This window comes from Nicotiana sylvestris, chromosome 7 (genome assembly GCF_000393655.2).
Source record: "Nicotiana sylvestris chromosome 7, ASM39365v2, whole genome shotgun sequence".
Taxonomy (NCBI): domain Eukaryota; kingdom Viridiplantae; phylum Streptophyta; class Magnoliopsida; order Solanales; family Solanaceae; genus Nicotiana; species Nicotiana sylvestris.
Window position 1 is genome coordinate 672,060 of NC_091063.1, and position 13,305 is coordinate 685,364.

At 37.1% G+C, this 13,305-nt stretch overlaps 1 long non-coding RNA gene across 1 annotated transcript; it reads left to right on the plus strand.

The window, feature by feature from the left end:
• Positions 1-1,193: 1,193 nt before the first annotated feature.
• On the plus strand, positions 1,194-3,883 carry LOC104224964 (uncharacterized). Its single transcript, XR_011401145.1, has 6 exons — positions 1,194-1,283; positions 1,611-1,684; positions 1,792-1,959; positions 2,220-2,366; positions 3,051-3,204; positions 3,809-3,883. It is a non-coding gene; the product is annotated as an uncharacterized lncRNA (long non-coding RNA).
• Positions 3,884-13,305: the final 9,422 nt, after the last annotated feature.

Genomic DNA, 13,305 nt, shown 5'->3' on the forward strand with positions numbered 1-13,305 from the left:
GTCTTCTGTATTCGCGGACCAAAAATAGAGTCAATTTTCCTCGATTTGGGATTTAAAATAAACCGGTAACTTGGGACACCATAAATTATTCCAAGTGACGACTCTGAATTGAATAAATAATCCTATTTCGATTAATGCCACTTTAATTGGAAAAGCTCCCTATCTCCTCGGGGGAAAGGAGGTGTGACAACGACACGATACAATACAATACAATATATTATAAAATGATGGGGAACAATAATCCAAACAGAGTGTTAGTCATGAATGATGTTGTTGATATATGTTCTCTTTCATCACATGAATGACTTTATCACGACCATACAATTAATACTGATATTTATCACAAATTTTATAGTTATATATTAATTAAAGAAAATAATTTCGTAAAATAATCTTACTTGTTTTCAAACTTTTAATTCAAGTAATAAAATACAATAAATAAAAATTTATTGATTTTAAAGTTTTAAAATATTAGAAAATAAGTAAATGACCCTAGTTATTCTGATCATATACTTAGGAAAATAAGACATTTAAGAATAAGAGTGAAAATATCTACTATTTGATAAGAGAACATTTAAGTCAAAGCCTATTTTAATATATCGTCTAGAATTATTTTAAATCTTTGGTGCTAGAGGTAATAAATTCTAAAAGGAAATAATTTTTGTAACTAAAATTTTGCTTCATTACTTAGATATAGAAGTTTGTACCTAATTTGAATAAGGAAATATTCAATATACAAAATTTTGTTTGATGTCAAAGTACTAAATATTAGGAAAATAATTCAATTACTAATCCTAAATGTTAGAACATTAATTAAATGAATATTCCTAATAAAAATAGAATAATAATTAAAAGACTATTTGTCTAGTGTGAACTTTATATTTAAAGAATAAAAAAGACAAACGACATCTCGCTAAAGACCTTCGTGTTTTTAATATGATATAGATTAACCAAATACAAACTAGTTCTCCCAAAAAATATTTTTTTGGAAAGCAATTTTGAAAAAAGTAATTTCTAAATAAGCTGATTTTTTCAGATTAGCCAAACTGGCTATTAATCCGTGTTGCGATCTAAATAAACAACAATTTGGCAAATAAAGATAAAGAACAAATCAGGGGAAAAAAAAAGCTCGGGAAGTGAAAACCACTGACAATGAAGAGTACTTTACATAAACCCCAAAACCCTTTTAAAAATGGAGAATAGGAAACGTCGCACTTCACCTTCCAAGCTCCGCTCTGCATCTTTGCGCAAAGTTTCTCAATCCCCAAATATGGCGTTTTGGGGTTTGATTCTCAACCCATTTTCCCCTTTTATTTTTTCCCATTTTGTGCTTTGTTTATTTTCCTCCCATCTGTTCGACTACATGATCGTGGATAGATAGGGAGAACTATATGTAAACTTTCTTTTATGTAAATGCATTTCTTTCATAACTGTAATGTTTGATCGTTTCTTGTCAAATGTCTGATTTGTTCTTTTAATTTCTTGTTTGCCACATGATTATGTGAAAGAAATTAATGATTGGCTCAAACTTAATCTCTCTGTATATAGCAGAACGGTCCAATTTTCATGTTCAATTTGATTCCAAGATTTTGTATCTTCTCCTTCTTCAGGGGCTTTTATAGAACCAGGGAAACCGTACACACTACAGTTGCATAATAATAAAAGGCGTGTTCGGATTTCACAGGTTTATTTACTTAACCGTGTTAATTATCAGAGGAGTTATCTATCTCCTTTACTGGGTAATTGTTAAATTTAAAAAGCTGGTGGAATGAAGTTAGATGACGATTGCAGGCGACACTAGGGGAGCGTAGCGGATTGTGGAAATCAAGATCTATAGTTCAATGTGCTATTGGCAGTCGTTTTCTCAGTTGTCGGTCCACGTGGTGTCCACCTTGCCGGTTATTACCTCCCTTCCAAGGGAACCAGCAGTAAAAGTAGTGGAACTCATGACCTTGGAGTGTATCCTTCGTTCTCAAGAGAAGATTTCGGTTGCATACCTTGGCAGCATTAGCATAGCATAAGAAAATGAAGTGAACTTTTGCAAAGTTGTACTTTTTTTTTTTTTTGGTAACGTGAGTTATATTTGTCCCTATGTTTCACTACACTATCTGAAAGAGAAAATTCAAAAAATTTCCTTCCATTTTTAGCTTTTAATTCTGTTTATTTTCATGCTTAATCACATTCTGTCACTTTTCCTTTACTATTTCATTTTGATCAAGTGACTTGTATGGAGAAGATATTAGCAATGCAGTATGTGAGAGAAATACAGAGTTGACAGCTAGCAAACCAGCGTTGCTGGAAATCCAAACCTACCGTTGCTGATAATAATAGGCGCCAATGGATCAACAGCTTCGATGATGATGCAGGTGCACGATATGCTGCCATATCATATTTGCTGTCTGTTTTATAAGTTATGCTGCAGCATGCATGGCCTGTTTGGTCTGGAATTACTACTTGGCCTTTGTTGGCTGGGAAGGCATAAAATGATGCAGTAGTCTTTAGATGGCATAAAATGGATACAGTCTTTACAAGACATAGGTCTTTGTAATCTCCTCGCGGAAGAGCTGATCACATATCTACTATATATAGGAACCTGTAGTAGAGTGAGCTGATCCAGTATAATATTTTAATGATTGTAGTCTCATCACATATCTACTATTATAGGGAATGCTGATCCAATATAGCTAATATGAACTCATCTTTCTTCAGTATATTATGTGTGCGGATTATACTTCATGAAAATTCTGTATGAACAAGGTTACATTAATTTATACCTCCAGAATAGTATACTGCTTAAGATACAAATGCTATTTTATTTACACGGTGAGAGATGAAGTAATGCTATGAAGATTGAAAGGTTAATATTACATCATATCCTCAGCAAAACTCACTTTAAGTTTCATCTTGCTTGGAGTCTGATGCATAAGTATAAAATTTCAGATCCAAAATTCATGATGCCTGACATATCATTTTTTAATTTCCTATGCTTTGATCATATAAGTCCAGCTTCATTAGCCGGTACTAAATTTTCAAAAGATGATTTTTTCTAGGAAAAATAGAGCTTTTGGTTCCAGTTGAGGGGAGAGGTACATGCTTTAATAATATGATAACTGATTGCGGACTCAAACAAGATACACCAAAGGCTATGAACAAGGGCAACTGTCCACTGGCTATAATTCCATCTCAGAAATCAATCACTGGAAAGTAAGCTTTTTTATCTTTTCCTTTCAAGTGTGTCCTTTTTGACAGTATTATATGACTTGCTCATATCCTCATCCCTGCAATCGTAAACTTTGATCAGGGAAATGCATTTCCAATCCCGAGCAATATGTACTAGGATCAAATAGAATTTGGTTTAATTCAAGAACATGTACTCCCAGAGCAAGATATACTAGGATCAAGTATAATTTAAAACTCTATTAAAGTAGTCTTGTTTTACTCCCTCTAATTTAAGGACGAGTTATCCATAAATTGATATGTAAAGGGAGAAGAATTGACCAGAAATTCTGGTTCACATAATAAACGAGCAAGAAAAAAGAAATTAAAGAGAAAAAGGAAGCTAAAAACCTGATCAACCTGTTTGAGTTATTTTCATTCATTAAGTTGCATTTAGTCCTTTATTTGCAAGAAGGGCCACTGATGCTTTAAGAATCGGAAAAATGTTGTCAGCGGATTGACTATTCAGATTAGTATCTTATCTTCTTTTGTTCACTGTTAAACCTTTAGAGATGACTTCTGGTAGTTTTCACATCAGGTTCTTGTCTAACTAACTGGTTTCGCTTGATGACTTGCGCTTTTGAACATGCAGAGATTCAAACAGAAGTCCCCAACAAGTAACTGAAATGTGTCATTCTCAGGACAGAAAGAAAGAAAGAAAAGAAAAGGAAGATTGAAGACCAAGAAAATCGTTGTGACTCAAATGTTTGTCATTCAGTTGGATATGGAAAATCGAAGCTCACTTGCAACTCTTAAGGAAGAGTGCCATGTCATCAGATACTTACATTATCAGATGGAATGATGTTGCCAGGGTTTGCTTTGCACAATAATCTTTGTGTTACACTACTCCTTTTGTCCTAATTTAAAATACTTGTATACATTGTAGCTATTATAGAATTTCATAATGTAATAGCCTGGCTGTTAAAAATGGCTGCTTTATGTAGGCCTGATGACATGGTTGCTATAAGCTTTATTGGATTCTGTTGTAGACTTGGACTAAACAAATAAATAAACGAGTTCTATCTTTAGATTAGATGGTTCACTCAATTATTTTTGTTTTCAGTCTCATAAATACTCATTAGTAAAATATCTTGTATGCAGCAACAAAATAAATTACTTTGTGTATCTGGTGCAGAGAAAAGAATTAAGCCTATGCGTGAAGCACCAAACTGCAGAGTGCAGCCCTAAAATACATAAGTGAATATGTTTCATGTTTGATAGTTGAAAGTTTTAAATTAGGCTATAAAATATGTTTGAAAAATATTTTGAAAATTTAAGTTTATTGTACGATTGTATTTTTGTTGTTAAAAGCCTCTTTTGAGGCATGCTTAACTTTTGACTTGCGCTTTGAATATGCAGAGCTTCAAACAAAAGTCCCGAACCAGTAACTGAGATGTGCCATTCTCAGGATAGAACGAAAGAAAAGAAAAGGAAGATTGAAAACCAAGAAAATCGTTGTGACTCAAATATATCATCATCTCAATTGGAGATGGAAAATCGAAGCTCACTGGCAACTTCTAAGGAGATCACTGAGAGTGCCACATCACCACATGTACTTACATTATCTGATGGAGTGATTTTTGAGGTGATGGTGAAGGGAAAACAAGATGGAAAAGTAGCTTCCACAGGAACGCAGGTGACCGACTCTATTGATAATTCAGATAGAGGTGGTGCAAACACGAGTCCGAAACCTAATTGTGGTTCTTTTGGACTCAAAATACATAAATAGGTGGGGAAAAAAAGGTGAAATTTTTATGTATAGCGCCACAATACTTGGCGCTATACGTTAACGTTAACTGTGCCGTTAATGTATAGTGCCAAGTATTGTGACGCTATACTGCAAAACCTGACACGCCCAGGTATAGCGCCACAATACCTAGCGCTATACCCCTTTATAAAATTCAACCGTCTTCTTCATCGTCCTCTGGTTCTCTTCTTCCTCAATTTTTTACTCCCCTCCCAATTATTGGTCCCCCATACCCGCTGCCCACAATTTTTTTTTAAAAAAAAAATTCTGGGTTCCCCGTTACATAATAGTTAAAGAACGTAGGTCTCATATTCGAGTAGAGTTTCGTATTATTGTTGATTCACACTTCCGGAGTCAAAATTTCAATCTATTTGCTTTCCGAAAATTCTAAATCGAGGTATTTCGGTTTATTTTAAGTTGAAACTTTGATAATAATGCATATTTATTTGATTTGTATGTGTTCTATTTCGGTTTGTGTTTTTTTTTTCCGAAGCTAACATGTTAAATTTATTCGAATTTAATATTAGTGTTTTATAAAAAAAATATAACTTTGTCAAATAAATTTGTGTGTTAATAGCCTGATATATATATGTGTGTGTGTGTGTGTTTTCATGCCTTTTTGTGTTTTATTTGCAATTAAATTTATTTGTTGTTTATGTTTAATTTAGATTATTTTTTAGCGTAGTAAAATCTAGACCTTTTTAGCGTAGTAAAACATAGACCCTTTTAGCGTAGTAAAATTTAGAGCCTTGTAGCGTAGTAATATGTAGTATTTCCCGGGCCTCAAAATATCGAGCCCGGAACCCATAGGTATATATATATACATATATATAATTTGTATAATTAAGTTATTAAAAATATGAATTTAAATTATAAAAAGCACACATAATTAGTTTGGTGTCACCGGGCCTCAAAATATCGAGCCCGGAACCCATAGGTATATATATATATATATATATATATATATATATATATATATAATTTGTACAATTAAGTTATTAAAAAATATGAATTTAAATTATAAAAAAACAAATAATTATTAATGATAGTTATTAAAAATTATGAATTTACAGTTTTATATATATATATATATATATATATATATATATATATATATATATATATATATATATATATATATATAATTTGTACAATTAAGTTATTAAAAAATATGAATTTAAATTATAAAAAAAGCACATAATTATTAATGATCGTTTGGTGCCACTGGTCCTCAAATAACGAGCCCGGAACCCATAGGTATATATATAATTTGTACAATTAAGTTATTAAAAATATGAATTTAAATTATAAAAAAAACACATAATTATTAATGATAGTTTGGTGTCACTGGTCCTCAAAATATCGAGCCCTCAAAATATCGAGCCCGGAACCCATAGGTATATATATATATATAATTTGTACAATTAAATTATTAAAAAAATATGAATTTACAGTTGACAATATGGACGCTACTATACATCCCGGCCCTCGGACGTCGGATCTATTAGCCCTACAGCCACAACATAGATCCGAGTATATATGGGACAGACAGTTGCTTACGCAGACTTTCCGGGCTAGGAGAGTGGATCTATTGTTGGAGTTTTTGAGTCCTCCCCGCGTTCTATATCCCCGCGTGATCCATTACCTGGAGAAGATGGGATTATACAGGATTATTAGGATTGGCAGCATACAGCTCGACTATGCTTTGATTACGGCCTTGATTGAGCGGTGGCGATCGGAGACACACACTTTCCATCTGCCCATCGGCGAGGCCACCATCGCACTCCAGGACGTTGAGATTTTATACGGCCTGTCTGCTGATGGCTTGCCAGTTTTACTGCCTGCGACAATGAGATATTATTCGCGCCAGGCATACTGGGATATGCTGCGCATGCTCACGGGTTTCTTGCCGGAGGACGAGAAGGTAGCGTCTGGGGCCAGTCGTATGCAGTTGGCCCCCATTAGAGACCACCTGGTGCAGATCCACCATACTATCACCGACGAGTCATCGGAGGTGGATGTACAACAATATATGAGGCTGTTGTTGCTCATTCTATTTGGGAGGGGGGGTTATTGTTCCCGAACACTTCGGGGAACCTAGTGAGCCTTCGTTTTCTGCATCATATTACCCGGTTCGAGGATACAGCCAGCTACAGTTGGGGTGGTGCTGTCATCTCATTTTTGTACAAGCAGATGTGTCGGGCTTGCATCGGCACACAGAGAGACGTTGGTGGCTTTCTGCCGCTTCTACAGGTGTCAACATATTCAAATAATATGTCCATTAGTTATAATTCTACCAAGTTATAGTTAATCTTATACTTTACATCAACTTTGTATGTTAGGTTTGGGTCTGGGAGCGATTTCTGCAGTTTCGGCCACCTCTACCACAACTATCGGCTAATGTAGAAATTCTGAATCTCCCTCTAGCACATAGGTGGGTTATACGTCGTAGACTTGCACGAGAGTATGATGCCCATCATAATCTCCCCCTCTGCAGGGATGTGTTGGATTTGCTGGAGGACGCACAGGTGAATATCTAACGAAACTTACCTGTTGTTGATTAACTTAGTGTTGCGCATTCTAACGGTTTGTGTTCTTATTTGATAGTTCATCTGGACGCCGTACAACGATGAGGTGATAGGTACCCTGTCAGCGTACTGCACGTTCGACCGACATATTTGGAGGTCTTCTGTCCCGCTCACATGCTTCGATATTGTCGAGCATCATACCTCCGAGCGGGTATTTCGTCAGTTTGGTCTGCCGCAACCTATACCTGATCCGCCTGCATGGCATGCTTTACATTATGAGAGGGATGATCGGTCCAGGGCGAACGATACATTTATGGCATGGCTTAACGACCAGTTGGGTATTTGCGACAGGCGAGGGGACTTGACCCCACCTCCGCAACACTTTCCAATTGAACGCTATATGGCATGGTACTGCACTGTTTCCCGACTTTTTATCGGGAACCCAGTTCATCAGGCACACGGTCGGTACGTCCCATACGCCGTGGGACACGAGGACTTGGTATATTTTCTGTTATTATTAATTATATACCTGTAATTTAGTGCCAAATACGTAGTTTATATTTTTTACTTTGTGCAGGCGATTGGATTGCATACCGTCTATCGTATGGGGCAGCAGATGCAGAGTTATGTCTACGATCCTGTGGTCATGCAGGAGTATAGTCGTCGATTCATGGATGTGGCTGCCCAGACAATGCAGCGAGCCCGACCAGATAAGCGTTTGGCACACGAGGTTGATTATATGGACCCAACCACGTACCAGTGAGGTCGTGGTATCCCACGAGCTGGTGGTGCCCGACGAGCTGGTGGTCCCAGCAAGGGGACGTTGAGGCTCCTGTTGATATGGCAGGTGGCATGCATGAGATTGACATGTCATTTTACATCCTTGGAATTTATCCTCCTCTAGTGCCTTCACAGGTGATCCCATCGGGTCAATTATTGATCAAGGGCTCAGATATTCAAGGAGCCCATTGGGGTAGATACTTCCCAGGCCCGTATACCACTGATGAGGATCGACCAACCCGAGATTTTACTAGTGGGCGCCGATTGAGTTATGGCTCCTCATCACATGCGCAGGTATGAGTTTATTAGTATTGAATTTGAATTTGTTTTAACTGTAACTTATTATTTTTTTAACTTTATTAATTTCCTTTTTAATGCTTCATGCGATGTTGCGACAGATGACTAAATTCAGGATCCAGACACGATTATGGTAAGACAATATAAATTGCTGTGAATTGTTATCTATTTTTCAAAAAGTGCTTCATACGGAGTGGTCTATAGGCAAAAATCGCTCATACACGCTCACTTGATCTTTGCACGAAAACCCTTCGTGTTTCCGAACAAAGAGGGGCAGCTGTGAGCACGTGATTTTTGCTTCACACGACAATCGCTCCAAAAAGAAATAAAAAAATATATAATTGGCCCCGCTGTACAATTTCGGATTTCTGTGCGGCACCTTGTGGATTTATTTGTGATTTTGGCCCATTCTTATTTATTTACTTTATTAAAATAAAATTCAAAAAAATATATATGTGTCCTGCGTAATTCAAACCGTAATTCGGTCGTTAAATAGAAAATCGTGAATAGGCATTTTCGTCCGTGATTTTATTTGGTTTGACTTTACCGGTTTTGAAATATTTTAGTATGTGTGCAAATAATTGTATTTGAGTGTGTATTTAATTTTAATTTGATTTTTTGGCTTAGCTTTGTTTTAAAATAAATAAGAAAAGAAGAAAAAAATAATAATAAAAAAAAAATAAAGAAAAGACCCCTTCCGGACTTGGGCCAATTTTAACAAAATTGGCCCAAACAAACAGCCCAAGACCCAGGCCTGCCCAGCCCAGGTCACCTGATGCCCAGGACGTCCAAACGACGTCGTTTGAGTCGTGCCTGATCTGGGCCGTTGATCTCAGAGTGATCGACGGCCAAGATCAATCCCCATAACCCATCAACAAACCCGACCCGTTTACACCCGGACCAAACCCAAACCCTCAACACTTGAAACGACACCGTTTCACTTAAGACCATCAGATCCAAACCGTAGATCTAGATTGATCTAACGGTTGAGATCAACCCACCCACTAACTATATAAGCCCAAATCCTTACCCTACCCCCCTATCCAATACCCCAGCCTCATCGTCTTCACCCAAACCCCCGAACCCTAGAGCCGCCCCTGCACACCTTCACCAAAAACCCGGCGGCCTGAACGCCGATGACCTCCACTTGAACACCATGGAACCTCCTCACCACCCTGAACATAGACCTGTTAGCCGTTTGGTTCGAATCACCCCCCAGGTCCTCGAATCTTCATTTGAAGATTCGAGTCAAACTCGATCTACACGGTTTTACCCCAGCTTCACACCAGATACTCCCCAGACCCCCCTCGTGACCGAACCATACTTGGTTTGGTCCGAATCTGACCAGGGAAGCCTGAATCCCGGATCTGAGTTTTGGAAATTTTTGTATTTCTTTGTCACTGGTTTATACCGGTTCAACCGAAGAGGTTAAGGTCTAATGGACTTTAATCAAAGTGTTTCTCATCTGAGAAACACTTCGATTAAAATCCATTCAGCCTTAAGGAAGGTCTGTCCAAATCCGAGTCAAGGTTTTGATCTTTCAAAGATTTGAGGTAAGTCTTGTTTTCTTTTCCTTTTTTTTTAGTCCGTGTGATTGGTCTTTAAAAGTTTGTTCATATTTGTTTTAAACTTCTGTTTGTCCACTTTGCCTGAACTTCTTTTTGTTTGAATGAGTCTTTCTATTTGCCCTGATAATGTGTATGTTAAGTGGTGTGCAATTAGCTGATTCTCTACATTGAACTGATCAAATGGCTTCCCGAGCACCATTTTGTTTATCCAGTACAATTCAAATCATATGTCGATACTGTTTAAATGTCTAATTTTTTGGCTCCGATTGTGTATGTTAATGCTAATATAGTCGAGTCGACATATGTCGTCAATTAGTTTCAGCTATCCGAACAAAGTTAAATCAATTTGCTTCTGATGAACATTTGCTTGAAACAATTAAGAACCAAGTCCAGTTACTTATAGCTGTTAATATGATTTCAGAAGCCTAAGGCTTGGTCTGTTAATTGAAATCTGAGTTGATGGCATGTGCATTGTGCACAGCCTGTTTCTTTCATAAAAGGGGCTTTTAATTTTAAAATGTGTTGACAGCATATGCTGTCAGATAGATTCTACTGCCTGTACCTTGCTTTAAGTTTAAAAAGTATTAAACCTTTTAAAAGCTAAATCTGCCAGGGAATGTTGATGGAGGTTAATACTTAAATAACTAATGGGAATCTGAAATAAAAAGGCAGATGGGAGGGGCATGGTGATATTCGAAAAACAGGCTGTTAAAAAGGCATAGTTCTGAGGTTTATAAGAGAGACCATCTGAATACAGACAGGAGAAGGAGGAGACAGAATTATAAGGGAAAAGAATATAGACAGACTGTGAGGAATTTTTGAAAGAGAGAGTTGAAATACACACTGAGAAGTATACACACACAGACATACATAGAGAGACAGAGGGGGAGCCTAAACTGAAATTCTGAGAATTGAAGTTCTGGGGAAAAACAGTAAAAAAAAAACTGGAAAAGGTCTCTTTCTGATAACTTAAGTATAAGTTCAAAACTGCAGACTGATATTGGATTCTTGAAAAGAAAGAAGATAGGGAAAGGGATAAGCAGAAAATCAGCAAATTACTTCTGTCTTGTTTGTCTGATTCCCAGTCTTGTTCAACCTGTTCAATCAACTCTGTTTTCTTCCAAGTATCAGCTGAGTTCATTAGTTGATTCATATTGTTCGTTTCCCCTGGGTTGGTCTGTCTTGGAGTATTATTCCTACTGCATTGTTTGCTGCTACCTGTCAACCATTTCTTGTCGGTTCTAACTGTATCTTGCACTGGGAATTGTTCTATTGGTACCTGCTGTTACTGCTGCTGTTTGGTATCGCTTCTATTGCCCTACTGACCCCTTGCTCCTTCTGTTGTATCCAATATCCAGGTACATACTAAGACTCGCATTTGATGTAACAATGAAAGCATGAATCGAAAGATTTGAAGAAGTTAGAAGCACCTGTTGTATTGCTTATGAATTACCTTTTAATGTTGTTAAGATTTGTAGTTTCTTGGTCTGATTAGCCTAATAGAGACACATTAGTAAGGTTGTACTTAATTAAAATTTATGCCAATCTGAAAACTGTGACATTTTATTCATTTAGTAGTATATAAGATGTAAATACCATCCATGAAAAATGTGTAGCCATTTTAATACAATTGTTAACTCAAACTCGTTATTTAAGCATGTTTCGAATATTTAAGGGCAAATGATTGTTTAGATCTAGCTAAAGATAATACAGTTTCAACTCTTGAGTTTCAGTTTGCGTGAAGCAGTTTACAGGATGAGTTTCAAATACCATCAGTCGCATTTCCTAAACAAGCAATTTTAATTAATCTTGTCTGAATAAGTTAAAGTTAGGGGGCTCTTGTAACAGTCGTAGCATTTCATCAATCCCATATACATTTCTTTTTATCAAATTCAAAGCATGTTTTCATGAGGTACGATGTTCTTCAGTCCGTAAATAATTAATCGGACGATTAGCTAAAATCCGGATTTGGGCCAAACACATAGTTAAAAATAGCACGCATCTTTTCTTCTATTTTTAAGAGATAAACACATCAGAAATGTAACCGTTTTAGGATGTTCCCTCTAAAATAATGAGACGAGCCTCGCCAAATGAGATGTAAATCGCGGGGCCCTCAATAAATAACCTTGATAATTATCTAGAATTCAGGATGGGTCATTTAATAAATTTCATGGCCTTCTACAAAGATAATAACGCGTTAGACTCTGTTGGCGCGGTTTAATTAAATCACATTCTTAAGTTCGGGTGCACATTGATGTGACCCAAATCCAAATCTCAATGAAGTCCAAATGTGTCAACAATCACGGGTGCATTGATTGTGACGTGGTTCGAGACGCATTTTCACGACGTTGCAATTCTGTAAAATAAATGACAATAATAAAAGCGGTTAAAACTTAATAAAAGCACATAAGTCACAACATGTATTTAAATCAGATATTTAGCCATTATAACAATTTAAGCGACCGTGCTAGAACCACGGGATTCGAGGGTGCCTAACACCTTCCCTCGGGTCAACAGAATTCCTTACTTAGAATTTCTGGTTCGCAGACTTCATTTGGAAAAGTCGAAATTTCCTCGATTTGGGATTCAAGATAAACCGGTGACTTGGGACACCAAAAGCCAAACCTTTCCCAAGTGGCGACTCTGAATTAAATAAATAATCCCATTTCGAATATTGTCACTTAAATTGGAAAAACTCCCTCGCGCATTTAACCCTTCGGGGCGGGCGCGCAAAAAGGAGGTGTGACAGCTCTGGCGACTCTGCTGGGGATTAAACCCAGAACCACTGGTTCAGGGTTCAAGAATTCGAGCTTAGAATAATTGTTATGTTTGGTTTATTATCTGATCTTTATTACATGTTTTGCATAAAAGTGCTAAATGTTGTCTTTTACCGCTTTTGATATTATCTGAGCTGTATATAAACTGTGCCGAAACCCTTCTTTTCTTACCTCCGGGGAGAAGCTCGCTGGTCGAGACTCCCTATTCTGTTAGTGTCAATACTTGAAATAAGAAAGAGGTCGGACAAGTTACAAAGCCGGACGATCTCGCGGGTCCCCGGTACGTAGCCCCCTCCTCGACTCGAGTTGTCCGCTCGGGTACACAGTCTAGGGCAAATACCAAGGTTTAAACCTAGTATAACGAAACTTCATGCCGGATCCCTAGTAGGAAC